Source organism: Mytilus galloprovincialis, chromosome 10 (genome assembly GCF_965363235.1).
Source record: "Mytilus galloprovincialis chromosome 10, xbMytGall1.hap1.1, whole genome shotgun sequence".
Classification (NCBI taxonomy): domain Eukaryota; kingdom Metazoa; phylum Mollusca; class Bivalvia; order Mytilida; family Mytilidae; genus Mytilus; species Mytilus galloprovincialis.
The window spans coordinates 71219126-71232250 of record NC_134847.1 but is presented as its reverse complement, the minus strand read 5'-3'; the positions used below and the strand labels follow the sequence as shown (position 1 = coordinate 71232250).

The following is a 13125-nucleotide window of genomic DNA, read 5'->3' as shown; positions in this document are numbered from 1 at the left end:
TTAGTGTTCTTTGTTTCCGGCTAGGCAAACTTACGTACGTTTCCCAGAATAATAATAGCAATTAAGGGATTTCCTTGTGTACATATAGTGAAAACTTAGTATAAGTGATAAGAAGTCTATAGCATAAAGCAAGTGGAGAGCAGAACAGTTCTAATTAAGTTGCTCTGTCTTAAAATTTCTATATAAATTTGGATTGACTCTGTTAACGAAGTTGTACCGTACATTATTTATATGCTAAATGAAAGGTATAAACTATATTGTTTTCCAGTCAATATCGTCAGCCTGCGTAGCTCAGTCGGTAGAGCATCAGACTTTTAATCTGAGGGTCTAGGGTTCGAGTCCCTACGTGGGCGATTGTAATTTTTGCTCCTTTGAGGTGGATTGATCATTTCTGCTCTAGACATCATTTGTTTATACATGTTATATGTGTGGTTCCTATACCTAAGTTTGAACGACTCTAAAATGTCGTCTGATTGCAATTTTAGTAGCAGCTGACGATGGACACAGCTGCATGGTATTTATATAGAAAAGCATCGATCATAAGTTTTGATTTTCTTTTAATTTCGATGCAAACGGGTCAAATAAAACAATAGAATCGTCTTAGGTAGACTTGTAAAATAAATCTGGTCTTTTATAACAACTATTATGTGGTATAACAAAAAGTTTTGAGAGAAACTGTTAATTATAAATGTGCAAAATTTGAGAGAGTTCTCTATGTAGCCTGCGTAGCTCAGTCGGTAGAGCATCAGACTTTTAATCTGAGGGTCTAGGGTTCGAGTCCCTACGTGGGCGGCTGTATTTTTTGCAAACTTTATTGTTTTAGTACTCTGTGTTCTTGTTATGGATAGATTCGAAAACAAGTTTTATTTGCAAAACATGAAAAACGTCAAAGAAAACGACAGCATGATCTCCGCCGCCTCTTTCCGTGACGAAATTTTGGTTAATCATGTTAATATAATATGTGGACTGATATATCATCAATATGAGGATTGATTTTCGAACGTTCGAATAGGTATGCATGATTCGTTATCTGGTTTGTTTAAACTTTTGTTGATTAATGAGTAGCACATATATCTTATAGTTGCATAAATGAGTATTTTGAGGATTCAAACGTTTACACATTGAGCATGTTGAGGGATTTCACCAACTTTAATGACATACGTATGAAATTTTTCATACTGAATTAGTTGATTTTTCTGGATAGAGTTTTTCAATCAACTTTATTTTGACTTTATTATCGTTTGTCATCATTTTCTGACAGTCACCTCAAAAAAGATTTTCGTCAATGAGAAAAAATTATTAGCAGAGCGTGGTTTCGATCCACGGACCTCTGGGTTATGGGCCCAGCACGCTTCCACTGCGCCACTCTGCTCATGAGATACAGTTATGACTTTTAACTATATAGAGTGCAACCAATCACAAGCATTGCATCAGAAAACGATATCCCCGCTAAAAACCAAAATCTTCAAGACTTTTTTTTTCACGAATGTTAAGTACTTGATCTGCAAATTTTAACCAAGAGAAGTTTGATTTAGTGTTCTTTGTTTCCGGCTAGGCAAACTTACGTACGTTTCCCAGAATAATAATAGCAATTAAGGGATTTCCTTGTGTACATATAGTGAAAACTTAGTATAAGTGATAAGAAGTCTATAGCATAAAGCAAGTGGAGAGCAGAACAGTTCTAATTAAGTTGCTCTGTCTTAAAATTTCTATATAAATTTGGATTGACTCTGTTAACGAAGTTGTACCGTACATTATTTATATGCTAAATGAAAGGTATAAACTATATTGTTTTCCAGTCAATATCGTCAGCCTGCGTAGCTCAGTCGGTAGAGCATCAGACTTTTAATCTGAGGGTCTAGGGTTCGAGTCCCTACGTGGGCGATTGTAATTTTTGCTCCTTTGAGGTGGATTGATCATTTCTGCTCTAGACATCATTTGTTTATACATGTTATATGTGTGGTTCCTATACCTAAGTTTGAACGACTCTAAAATGTCGTCTGATTGCAATTTTAGTAGCAGCTGACGATGGACACAGCTGCATGGTATTTATATAGAAAAGCATCGATCATAAGTTTTGATTTTCTTTTAATTTCGATGCAAACGGGTCAAATAAAACAATAGAATCGTCTTAGGTAGACTTGTAAAATAAATCTGGTCTTTTATAACAACTATTATGTGGTATAACAAAAAGTTTTGAGAGAAACTGTTAATTATAAATGTGCAAAATTTGAGAGAGTTCTCTATGTAGCCTGCGTAGCTCAGTCGGTAGAGCATCAGACTTTTAATCTGAGGGTCTAGGGTTCGAGTCCCTACGTGGGCGGCTGTATTTTTTGCAAACTTTATTGTTTTAGTACTCTGTGTTCTTGTTATGGATAGATTCGAAAACAAGTTTTATTTGCAAAACATGAAAAACGTCAAAGAAAACGACAGCATGATCTCCGCCGCCTCTTTCCGTGACGAAATTTTGGTTAATCATGTTAATATAATATGTGGACTGATATATCATCAATATGAGGATTGATTTTCGAACGTTCGAATAGGTATGCATGATTCGTTATCTGGTTTGTTTAAACTTTTGTTGATTAATGAGTAGCACATATATCTTATAGTTGCATAAATGAGTATTTTGAGGATTCAAACGTTTACACATTGAGCATGTTGAGGGATTTCACCAACTTTAATGACATACGTATGAAATTTTTCATACTGAATTAGTTGATTTTTCTGGATAGAGTTTTTCAATCAACTTTATTTTGACTTTATTATCGTTTGTCATCATTTTCTGACAGTCACCTCAAAAAAGATTTTCGTCAATGAGAAAAAATTATTAGCAGAGCGTGGTTTCGATCCACGGACCTCTGGGTTATGGGCCCAGCACGCTTCCACTGCGCCACTCTGCTCATGAGATACAGTTATGACTTTTAACTATATAGAGTGCAACCAATCACAAGCATTGCATCAGAAAACGATATCCCCGCTAAAAACCAAAATCTTCAAGACTTTTTTTTTCACGAATGTTAAGTACTTGATCTGCAAATTTTAACCAAGAGAAGTTTGATTTAGTGTTCTTTGTTTCCGGCTAGGCAAACTTACGTACGTTTCCCAGAATAATAATAGCAATTAAGGGATTTCCTTGTGTACATATAGTGAAAACTTAGTATAAGTGATAAGAAGTCTATAGCATAAAGCAAGTGGAGAGCAGAACAGTTCTAATTAAGTTGCTCTGTCTTAAAATTTCTATATAAATTTGGATTGACTCTGTTAACGAAGTTGTACCGTACATTATTTATATGCTAAATGAAAGGTATAAACTATATTGTTTTCCAGTCAATATCGTCAGCCTGCGTAGCTCAGTCGGTAGAGCATCAGACTTTTAATCTGAGGGTCTAGGGTTCGAGTCCCTACGTGGGCGATTGTAATTTTTGCTCCTTTGAGGTGGATTGATCATTTCTGCTCTAGACATCATTTGTTTATACATGTTATATGTGTGGTTCCTATACCTAAGTTTGAACGACTCTAAAATGTCGTCTGATTGCAATTTTAGTAGCAGCTGACGATGGACACAGCTGCATGGTATTTATATAGAAAAGCATCGATCATAAGTTTTGATTTTCTTTTAATTTCGATGCAAACGGGTCAAATAAAACAATAGAATCGTCTTAGGTAGACTTGTAAAATAAATCTGGTCTTTTATAACAACTATTATGTGGTATAACAAAAAGTTTTGAGAGAAACTGTTAATTATAAATGTGCAAAATTTGAGAGAGTTCTCTATGTAGCCTGCGTAGCTCAGTCGGTAGAGCATCAGACTTTTAATCTGAGGGTCTAGGGTTCGAGTCCCTACGTGGGCGGCTGTATTTTTTGCAAACTTTATTGTTTTAGTACTCTGTGTTCTTGTTATGGATAGATTCGAAAACAAGTTTTATTTGCAAAACATGAAAAACGTCAAAGAAAACGACAGCATGATCTCCGCCGCCTCTTTCCGTGACGAAATTTTGGTTAATCATGTTAATATAATATGTGGACTGATATATCATCAATATGAGGATTGATTTTCGAACGTTCGAATAGGTATGCATGATTCGTTATCTGGTTTGTTTAAACTTTTGTTGATTATATTAATGAGTAGCACATATATCTTATAGTTGCATAAATGAGTATTTTGAGGATTCAAACGTTTACACATTGAGCATGTTGAGGGATTTCACCAACTTTAATGACATACGTATGAAATTTTTCATACTGAATTAGTTGATTTTTCTGGATAGAGTTTTTCAATCAACTTTATTTTGACTTTATTATCGTTTGTCATCATTTTCTGACAGTCACCTCAAAAAAGATTTTCGTCAATGAGAAAAAATTATTAGCAGAGCGTGGTTTCGATCCACGGACCTCTGGGTTATGGGCCCAGCACGCTTCCACTGCGCCACTCTGCTCATGAGATACAGTTATGACTTTTAACTATATAGAGTGCAACCAATCACAAGCATTGCATCAGAAAACGATATCCCCGCTAAAAACCAAAATCTTCAAGACTTTTTTTTTCACGAATGTTAAGTACTTGATCTGCAAATTTTAACCAAGAGAAGTTTGATTTAGTGTTCTTTGTTTCCGGCTAGGCAAACTTACGTACGTTTCCCAGAATAATAATAGCAATTAAGGGATTTCCTTGTGTACATATAGTGAAAACTTAGTATAAGTGATAAGAAGTCTATAGCATAAAGCAAGTGGAGAGCAGAACAGTTCTAATTAAGTTGCTCTGTCTTAAAATTTCTATATAAATTTGGATTGACTCTGTTAACGAAGTTGTACCGTACATTATTTATATGCTAAATGAAAGGTATAAACTATATTGTTTTCCAGTCAATATCGTCAGCCTGCGTAGCTCAGTCGGTAGAGCATCAGACTTTTAATCTGAGGGTCTAGGGTTCGAGTCCCTACGTGGGCGATTGTAATTTTTGCTCCTTTGAGGTGGATTGATCATTTCTGCTCTAGACATCATTTGTTTATACATGTTATATGTGTGGTTCCTATACCTAAGTTTGAACGACTCTAAAATGTCGTCTGATTGCAATTTTAGTAGCAGCTGACGATGGACACAGCTGCATGGTATTTATATAGAAAAGCATCGATCATAAGTTTTGATTTTCTTTTAATTTCGATGCAAACGGGTCAAATAAAACAATAGAATCGTCTTAGGTAGACTTGTAAAATAAATCTGGTCTTTTATAACAACTATTATGTGGTATAACAAAAAGTTTTGAGAGAAACTGTTAATTATAAATGTGCAAAATTTGAGAGAGTTCTTTATGTAGCCTGCGTAGCTCAGTCGGTAGAGCATCAGACTTTTAATCTGAGGGTCTAGGGTTCGAGTCCCTACGTGGGCGGCTGTATTTTTTGCAAACTTTATTGTTTTAGTACTCTGTGTTCTTGTTATGGATAGATTCGAAAACAAGTTTTATTTGCAAAACATGAAAAACGTCAAAGAAAACGACAGCATGATCTCCGCCGCCTCTTTCCGTGACGAAATTTTGGTTAATCATGTTAATATAATATGTGGACTGATATATCATCAATATGAGGATTGATTTTCGAACGTTCGAATAGGTATGCATGATTCGTTATCTGGTTTGTTTAAACTTTTGTTGATTAATGAGTAGCACATATATCTTATAGTTGCATAAATGAGTATTTTGAGGATTCAAACGTTTACACATTGAGCATGTTGAGGGATTTCACCAACTTTAATGACATACGTATGAAATTTTTCATACTGAATTAGTTGATTTTTCTGGATAGAGTTTTTCAATCAACTTTATTTTGACTTTATTATCGTTTGTCATCATTTTCTGACAGTCACCTCAAAAAAGATTTTCGTCAATGAGAAAAAATTATTAGCAGAGCGTGGTTTCGATCCACGGACCTCTGGGTTATGGGCCCAGCACGCTTCCACTGCGCCACTCTGCTCATGAGATACAGTTATGACTTTTAACTATATAGAGTGCAACCAATCACAAGCATTGCATCAGAAAACGATATCCCCGCTAAAAACCAAAATCTTCAAGACTTTTTTTTTCACGAATGTTAAGTACTTGATCTGCAAATTTTAACCAAGAGAAGTTTGATTTAGTGTTCTTTGTTTCCGGCTAGGCAAACTTACGTACGTTTCCCAGAATAATAATAGCAATTAAGGGATTTCCTTGTGTACATATAGTGAAAACTTAGTATAAGTGATAAGAAGTCTATAGCATAAAGCAAGTGGAGAGCAGAACAGTTCTAATTAAGTTGCTCTGTCTTAAAATTTCTATATAAATTTGGATTGACTCTGTTAACGAAGTTGTACCGTACATTATTTATATGCTAAATGAAAGGTATAAACTATATTGTTTTCCAGTCAATATCGTCAGCCTGCGTAGCTCAGTCGGTAGAGCATCAGACTTTTAATCTGAGGGTCTAGGGTTCGAGTCCCTACGTGGGCGATTGTAATTTTTGCTCCTTTGAGGTGGATTGATCATTTCTGCTCTAGACATCATTTGTTTATACATGTTATATGTGTGGTTCCTATACCTAAGTTTGAACGACTCTAAAATGTCGTCTGATTGCAATTTTAGTAGCAGCTGACGATGGACACAGCTGCATGGTATTTATATAGAAAAGCATCGATCATAAGTTTTGATTTTCTTTTAATTTCGATGCAAACGGGTCAAATAAAACAATAGAATCGTCTTAGGTAGACTTGTAAAATAAATCTGGTCTTTTATAACAACTATTATGTGGTATAACAAAAAGTTTTGAGAGAAACTGTTAATTATAAATGTGCAAAATTTGAGAGAGTTCTCTATGTAGCCTGCGTAGCTCAGTCGGTAGAGCATCAGACTTTTAATCTGAGGGTCTAGGGTTCGAGTCCCTACGTGGGCGGCTGTATTTTTTGCAAACTTTATTGTTTTAGTACTCTGTGTTCTTGTTATGGATAGATTCGAAAACAAGTTTTATTTGCAAAACATGAAAAACGTCAAAGAAAACGACAGCATGATCTCCGCCGCCTCTTTCCGTGACGAAATTTTGGTTAATCATGTTAATATAATATGTGGACTGATATATCATCAATATGAGGATTGATTTTCGAACGTTCGAATAGGTATGCATGATTCGTTATCTGGTTTGTTTAAACTTTTGTTGATTAATGAGTAGCACATATATCTTATAGTTGCATAAATGAGTATTTTGAGGATTCAAACGTTTACACATTGAGCATGTTGAGGGATTTCACCAACTTTAATGACATACGTATGAAATTTTTCATACTGAATTAGTTGATTTTTCTGGATAGAGTTTTTCAATCAACTTTATTTTGACTTTATTATCGTTTGTCATCATTTTCTGACAGTCACCTCAAAAAAGATTTTCGTCAATGAGAAAAAATTATTAGCAGAGCGTGGTTTCGATCCACGGACCTCTGGGTTATGGGCCCAGCACGCTTCCACTGCGCCACTCTGCTCATGAGATACAGTTATGACTTTTAACTATATAGAGTGCAACCAATCACAAGCATTGCATCAGAAAACGATATCCCCGCTAAAAACCAAAATCTTCAAGACTTTTTTTTTCACGAATGTTAAGTACTTGATCTGCAAATTTTAACCAAGAGAAGTTTGATTTAGTGTTCTTTGTTTCCGGCTAGGCAAACTTACGTACGTTTCCCAGAATAATAATAGCAATTAAGGGATTTCCTTGTGTACATATAGTGAAAACTTAGTATAAGTGATAAGAAGTCTATAGCATAAAGCAAGTGGAGAGCAGAACAGTTCTAATTAAGTTGCTCTGTCTTAAAATTTCTATATAAATTTGGATTGACTCTGTTAACGAAGTTGTACCGTACATTATTTATATGCTAAATGAAAGGTATAAACTATATTGTTTTCCAGTCAATATCGTCAGCCTGCGTAGCTCAGTCGGTAGAGCATCAGACTTTTAATCTGAGGGTCTAGGGTTCGAGTCCCTACGTGGGCGATTGTAATTTTTGCTCCTTTGAGGTGGATTGATCATTTCTGCTCTAGACATCATTTGTTTATACATGTTATATGTGTGGTTCCTATACCTAAGTTTGAACGACTCTAAAATGTCGTCTGATTGCAATTTTAGTAGCAGCTGACGATGGACACAGCTGCATGGTATTTATATATCTTAGGACATATCCAAGATGGCAGCGCTTATTTTTTGCTGATCGAGTAACCAGGCTCACACAAGTCCTAAAGTCCTATATCGGTAAATTTATGAACAAAAACATGGACATTATAAACTTTGATGACCCCGCTATAAAACTATTAATTGAAAGTGATTCAATAACTGATTGTTATCCACATTCACACCTTCCAAAAAAATTGGTCGATCCAACAACCGAAAAAGGGAAAAGTTGCCAGTTCGAACAAATAGATACAACCATCTATGAAGATGAGGCAAGAATGGTTGCTTTCAGAACCACATACGAACGAGTGCAACCTTGGATAAAAGCACTGAACATATTTTATTTTGAGTTCTATGGAAAACATTCTGACAAAGAAATTTCCTGGGTTGACAGCCCCCCAACGCTATCACAAAGCCAGTCGCTCAAGTCAGTTACAATTGACATCAAATCAACAAAAGATAATAAACTTCTGTATAAAATAACATTCTTCATAAAGACTGGCCTGATTCAGTGTCAAGGAAATAATCATGAAAAATTTGTAAAAAATGACTTTCCGCAACTCCTCAAATTAGTTGAGAAAATCATGCAATCCACTATAGATATAAATACTGATCATCAGGGATCACAGAGTGAACATTCAGAAACATCCATTAAACAATCATACACAAAAGATCAACATGTCAATACAGATGAAAATGGAAATTATGCAGATAATATTAAAAGGCTTCAATTTGGGCTTACAGAAACTGTATCTAAACTTGAGAGTAGCAATTCCTTTAATACAGAAAAAATATTAAAAGCCGTTACAGACTGTGAGAAAGCTATAGAGAATATACCACAATCGATAAAACAATTAAAATTGACAGCCGTTGAAACTATTCAACCTGCAGATGTTACAGCACTAAAAAAAAAGGTGCAATTACTTGAAGATGAAATTCAGTCTTTAAAATCGCAACTACAAACAGAAAAAGGGAACAATGTCCTTCTCCAGGAACAGTTTAATACTGCCATTAAGCATGAACAGAGTATGTTGGAAGACACCAGAAATCAAATAAAATTAATGGTATCTTCAAATAACAATGAAATTGATTTTAAGTCTAAAAGACTTGAAGAAAAAAATGAAGAAATTACTCAACTTACATCTTCTTTGAATATAGTGAAAAAGAAACTTGATGAAGCTCAAGATGAAATTCTCCAACTGAAATCAAATATATCGGCATCCCTTGATGAAGCAACAACACGTTCTATTCAAAAGGAATTAGTTCGAGAAGTTCCCCCAGCTAAGCCTAAACTACTTTTTGTGGGAACATCTAACATTCAAGGTATACATGTGGAAAAATTAACCCAAGCTGCAGATATAAAAAAGGTAATTCAGTACACTCTAGATGATACGTCAGAGTTTCTATCAACATTTACCGATACTCCAGATATGCTGGTCCTTCACTCATTAACAAATGATCTTAAAACAAAGCAACCGACCCAGTGCATTGATAGACTGTTTCATATAATATCTGAGGCATCATCTAAATGGCCACTACTTAAGTGTGTCATCTCATTCACCACTCCAAGGAGGGACAGTATAACAAATTTCACAAATGCGCAAATAATAAATGCTTTACTGAAACAAAAGTTCAGTGGTGTCGACAATATTTTCTTTGCAGACCACACAAATATGCTGGTAAATGGAAATCCTAATGACAATCTACTCTGCGAGGATAAAATTCACTTAAATGACAAGGGAATATCAATACTTGCAAGCAACATCAAAAGAGCAATACATACTGGGTTGCACATTCCTCTACCACCTGCAAGGCCCCGAAGTAGATCCAGACAGAGACCAAACCGTGGACGAGGACGAGGACGTGGGCGTGATTATGATTGATTTTTATTGACTTGTGATCATCATCAGAACTCTCAACAAGAAGTTGATCTGATATTATACATGTACTATATATAGCTATTTTTCATTGAAATTGTATTTTTATTGCTTGATCACTAATGTCAGAGATACTTATATAAGTATACATTATATCTAAGATCATATTAACAAATTACCTTCAGAGCTATATTTTTGTTAATTATAAGCAAGCTCCAAGAAAGAGGTCTTTGTTAGATTATAGATTATTTTCATTTTTTTTTTAGTCATATATTTCTTTCAAGAAATTTTTTATTTTATTAAAATTACTGTTAAAGTATAATGTCAAGATTTTCAAACCAATCCTCCATTAAAATGTGTTTCTGGAATGTCGGGGGCTTAATTTCAAAATATAATGATAAAACACATGATCCTCTTTTCATACAAAATATTGAAAAATATGACATGGTCTTTTTAGCAGAAACACATACAGGTCCTAACATAAACATAAACAGAATGGGATCTTTTCACTATCATGCAATTTGCAGAAAACAATCTAAGCATAATAATAGATATTTTGGAGGCTTAGCAGTTTTGATTAAAGACAAATTAAAACCATATATTAAAATCTTAAATAATACAAACCCAGATTATCAATGGGTACTTTTACAAAAGAATTATTTTGGTTTTACAGAAGATTTGTATATATGTTTAGTATATTTTCCACCTAGTTGTTCAGCATACACCCAGCGACTCGACCAAGACATTCTAGATTGTATTGAAAATGATATCTCCAAATTTCAAAAACAAGGTAAAATTTTACTCTGTGGAGATTTTAATGCTAGAGTTTCATCGGAGCCTGACTTTATTGCTAATGACAGTAGTAAATTTATCCCAGTAAATACTGATTATACAATAGATAAAGAACTTCTCACTAGAAAAAATCAAGATAAAGTTTTAGATACTAGGGGGAAAGACCTATTAGATTTATGTATAAGTAATCAACTGAGATTTTTAAATGGAAGAGTGCTGGGTGATATGTTTGGTACATATACATGTCATACACCAAACGGGTCTAGTACTGTTGATTATGTTATTCTGTCGGAGAGTATCCTGGACCAAATCTTGTATTTTAAGGTCTCAGATTTTATACCAACATTGTCAGATACTCATTGTAAACTAGAATGGGAAATACTTGCTACATATAAGCAAGAAAATCTATTTCAAGACAAAAATACACACCCCTTGTCACCTAATTTTAGATGGGATGATGATTCGGCTAATAACTTTCTAATGGCACTGGGCTCTGCTGACATTCAAACCCAATTACACAATTTAAACAATAAGACAACACACAACTCACAAATATCAGTTGATGACACATGTCAAGAGCTAAGTAATATTATACACTTAGCTGCTTGCAAATCTTTAAAAAGACCAAAAATAAACAGTAAAAAACATAAAAAACACAAAAAGTGGTTTAACAAGGACCTAAAAAATATGAGAATACATCTTTTAAATTATGGGAAAATATACTCAAAGCATCCAAAAGACCCACTTGTTAAAAATCATTTTTACAAACTTTATCGTCAGTACAATAAAACAAGGAAACAAACATACAGACAATACAAACAATCCTTGCTTAATCAATTAGAAAATTTACACGCAGACAATCCAAAACTATACTGGAACCTTATAAATGACTTGAAGGACACCAAAAAACATGATGAAAATTATTCTACAATTGATTCATCTACATGGTTTTCACATTTTCAAAATCTGAATACTTTACAGGACAAATTCAAGGCACGCCTGGAAGAATTACAAAAACAGCTAGATAAATTAGAGACAGTAAAATGCTTTAATGAGCTTGATATTTCCATAAAAGACACTGAAATATCAAAAGCTTTAGCTAAACTAAAACCTAACAAAAGTCCAGGGATGGATAACATATCAAACAATATGTTAAAACATGGTCAATCAATTCTATTACCTATTCTTAAAAAACTTTTTAACACTTGTCTTTCTTCTGGAATTTATCCCAAGTGCTGGAGTGATGGTTACATCTCAACAATTCACAAATCTAGTGACATTACAAATCCTAACAATTATAGAGGAATCACAGTGACCAGTGCCATTGGAAAAGTGTTTAATAGTGTTCTAAATAGTAGGTTTGATGATTTTTTATTGAAACATAAATTAATTCATGAATGTCAATTAGGTTTTACAAAAAAAGCTAGAACTTCAGATCACATGTTTATTATTAAATGTATTTTTGATAAATATTGTAATTCAAAGGATGGAAGGGTTTATGCCTGCTTTGTGGATTTTCAGAAAGCTTTCGACACAGTCATTCATACTGGTATTAAGTTGAAACTACTATCTGCGGGCGTGGGTACTTCATTTTATAATGTTATTAAACACATGTATGAATCAAGTAAATCTTGTGTTAAAATTCAATCCAGAGTAACAGATTTTTTCCAAATAAAACTTGGAGTTAAACAAGGGGACAATTTAAGTCCCAATCTATTTAAGTTATTTATAAATGACTTGCCAGAGTATTTAAAAGAAAGTGAAGACCCTGTTATACTTAATGAGAAACCAGTTAATTGCTTATTATATGCAGATGATTTGGTCCTTTTATCAACATCTGCTAAAGGATTGCAAACAAGACTAAACATCCTAGAAAAATATTGTAAAGATTGGTGTTTAAGTGTAAATCACACCAAAACAAAGGTTCTGATATTCAACAAAGCAGGCAGACACATTTGTGAAAAATTTACTTATGAAAATATGTTGATTGAGAGTGTTAATAATTATAAATATCTTGGTTTGCACTTTAGTGCATCAGGGTCATTTTCATATGCTCAGAATGAACTGTATAAAAAGTCCTTGAAGGCTTATTATAAATTGTACAAGAATTTATTATCACTTAATCCAAGCATAAGTACCAGCTTACATGTATTTGATCATACCATAAAACCAATACTCCTATATGGGTCTGAAATATGGGGAACTTTTAATCCATTCTCAGCAAGATTCAGAAATGGAACTTTACCATTTGAAAAAATCTATTCCAGTT

General features: G+C 34.0%; 16 non-coding genes across 16 annotated transcripts; 11 read left to right on the top strand and 5 right to left on the bottom strand.

The window, feature by feature from the left end:
- Positions 1 to 280: 280 nt before the first annotated feature.
- On the top strand, positions 281 to 353 carry Trnak-uuu (transfer RNA lysine (anticodon UUU)). Its single transcript has one exon. It is a non-coding gene; the product is annotated as a tRNA-Lys (tRNA).
- A 366-nt stretch (positions 354 to 719) lies between these two features.
- Positions 720 to 792, top strand: Trnak-uuu (transfer RNA lysine (anticodon UUU)). Its single transcript has one exon. It is a non-coding gene; the product is annotated as a tRNA-Lys (tRNA).
- Positions 793 to 1300: 508 nt separating this feature from the next.
- Trnam-cau (transfer RNA methionine (anticodon CAU)) lies at positions 1301 to 1372 on the bottom strand. The gene has a single exon. It is a non-coding gene; the product is annotated as a tRNA-Met (tRNA).
- A 439-nt stretch (positions 1373 to 1811) lies between these two features.
- Positions 1812 to 1884, top strand: Trnak-uuu (transfer RNA lysine (anticodon UUU)). The gene has a single exon. It is a non-coding gene; the product is annotated as a tRNA-Lys (tRNA).
- Positions 1885 to 2250: 366 nt separating this feature from the next.
- Positions 2251 to 2323, top strand: Trnak-uuu (transfer RNA lysine (anticodon UUU)). The gene has a single exon. It is a non-coding gene; the product is annotated as a tRNA-Lys (tRNA).
- A 508-nt stretch (positions 2324 to 2831) lies between these two features.
- On the bottom strand, positions 2832 to 2903 carry Trnam-cau (transfer RNA methionine (anticodon CAU)). Its single transcript has one exon. It is a non-coding gene; the product is annotated as a tRNA-Met (tRNA).
- A 439-nt stretch (positions 2904 to 3342) lies between these two features.
- On the top strand, positions 3343 to 3415 carry Trnak-uuu (transfer RNA lysine (anticodon UUU)). Its single transcript has one exon. It is a non-coding gene; the product is annotated as a tRNA-Lys (tRNA).
- A 366-nt stretch (positions 3416 to 3781) lies between these two features.
- Positions 3782 to 3854, top strand: Trnak-uuu (transfer RNA lysine (anticodon UUU)). The gene has a single exon. It is a non-coding gene; the product is annotated as a tRNA-Lys (tRNA).
- A 513-nt stretch (positions 3855 to 4367) lies between these two features.
- On the bottom strand, positions 4368 to 4439 carry Trnam-cau (transfer RNA methionine (anticodon CAU)). The gene has a single exon. It is a non-coding gene; the product is annotated as a tRNA-Met (tRNA).
- Positions 4440 to 4878: 439 nt separating this feature from the next.
- On the top strand, positions 4879 to 4951 carry Trnak-uuu (transfer RNA lysine (anticodon UUU)). The gene has a single exon. It is a non-coding gene; the product is annotated as a tRNA-Lys (tRNA).
- Positions 4952 to 5317: 366 nt separating this feature from the next.
- Trnak-uuu (transfer RNA lysine (anticodon UUU)) lies at positions 5318 to 5390 on the top strand. The gene has a single exon. It is a non-coding gene; the product is annotated as a tRNA-Lys (tRNA).
- A 508-nt stretch (positions 5391 to 5898) lies between these two features.
- Positions 5899 to 5970, bottom strand: Trnam-cau (transfer RNA methionine (anticodon CAU)). The gene has a single exon. It is a non-coding gene; the product is annotated as a tRNA-Met (tRNA).
- Positions 5971 to 6409: 439 nt separating this feature from the next.
- Positions 6410 to 6482, top strand: Trnak-uuu (transfer RNA lysine (anticodon UUU)). The gene has a single exon. It is a non-coding gene; the product is annotated as a tRNA-Lys (tRNA).
- Positions 6483 to 6848: 366 nt separating this feature from the next.
- Positions 6849 to 6921, top strand: Trnak-uuu (transfer RNA lysine (anticodon UUU)). The gene has a single exon. It is a non-coding gene; the product is annotated as a tRNA-Lys (tRNA).
- Positions 6922 to 7429: 508 nt separating this feature from the next.
- On the bottom strand, positions 7430 to 7501 carry Trnam-cau (transfer RNA methionine (anticodon CAU)). Its single transcript has one exon. It is a non-coding gene; the product is annotated as a tRNA-Met (tRNA).
- Positions 7502 to 7940: 439 nt separating this feature from the next.
- Positions 7941 to 8013, top strand: Trnak-uuu (transfer RNA lysine (anticodon UUU)). Its single transcript has one exon. It is a non-coding gene; the product is annotated as a tRNA-Lys (tRNA).
- Positions 8014 to 13125: the final 5112 nt, after the last annotated feature.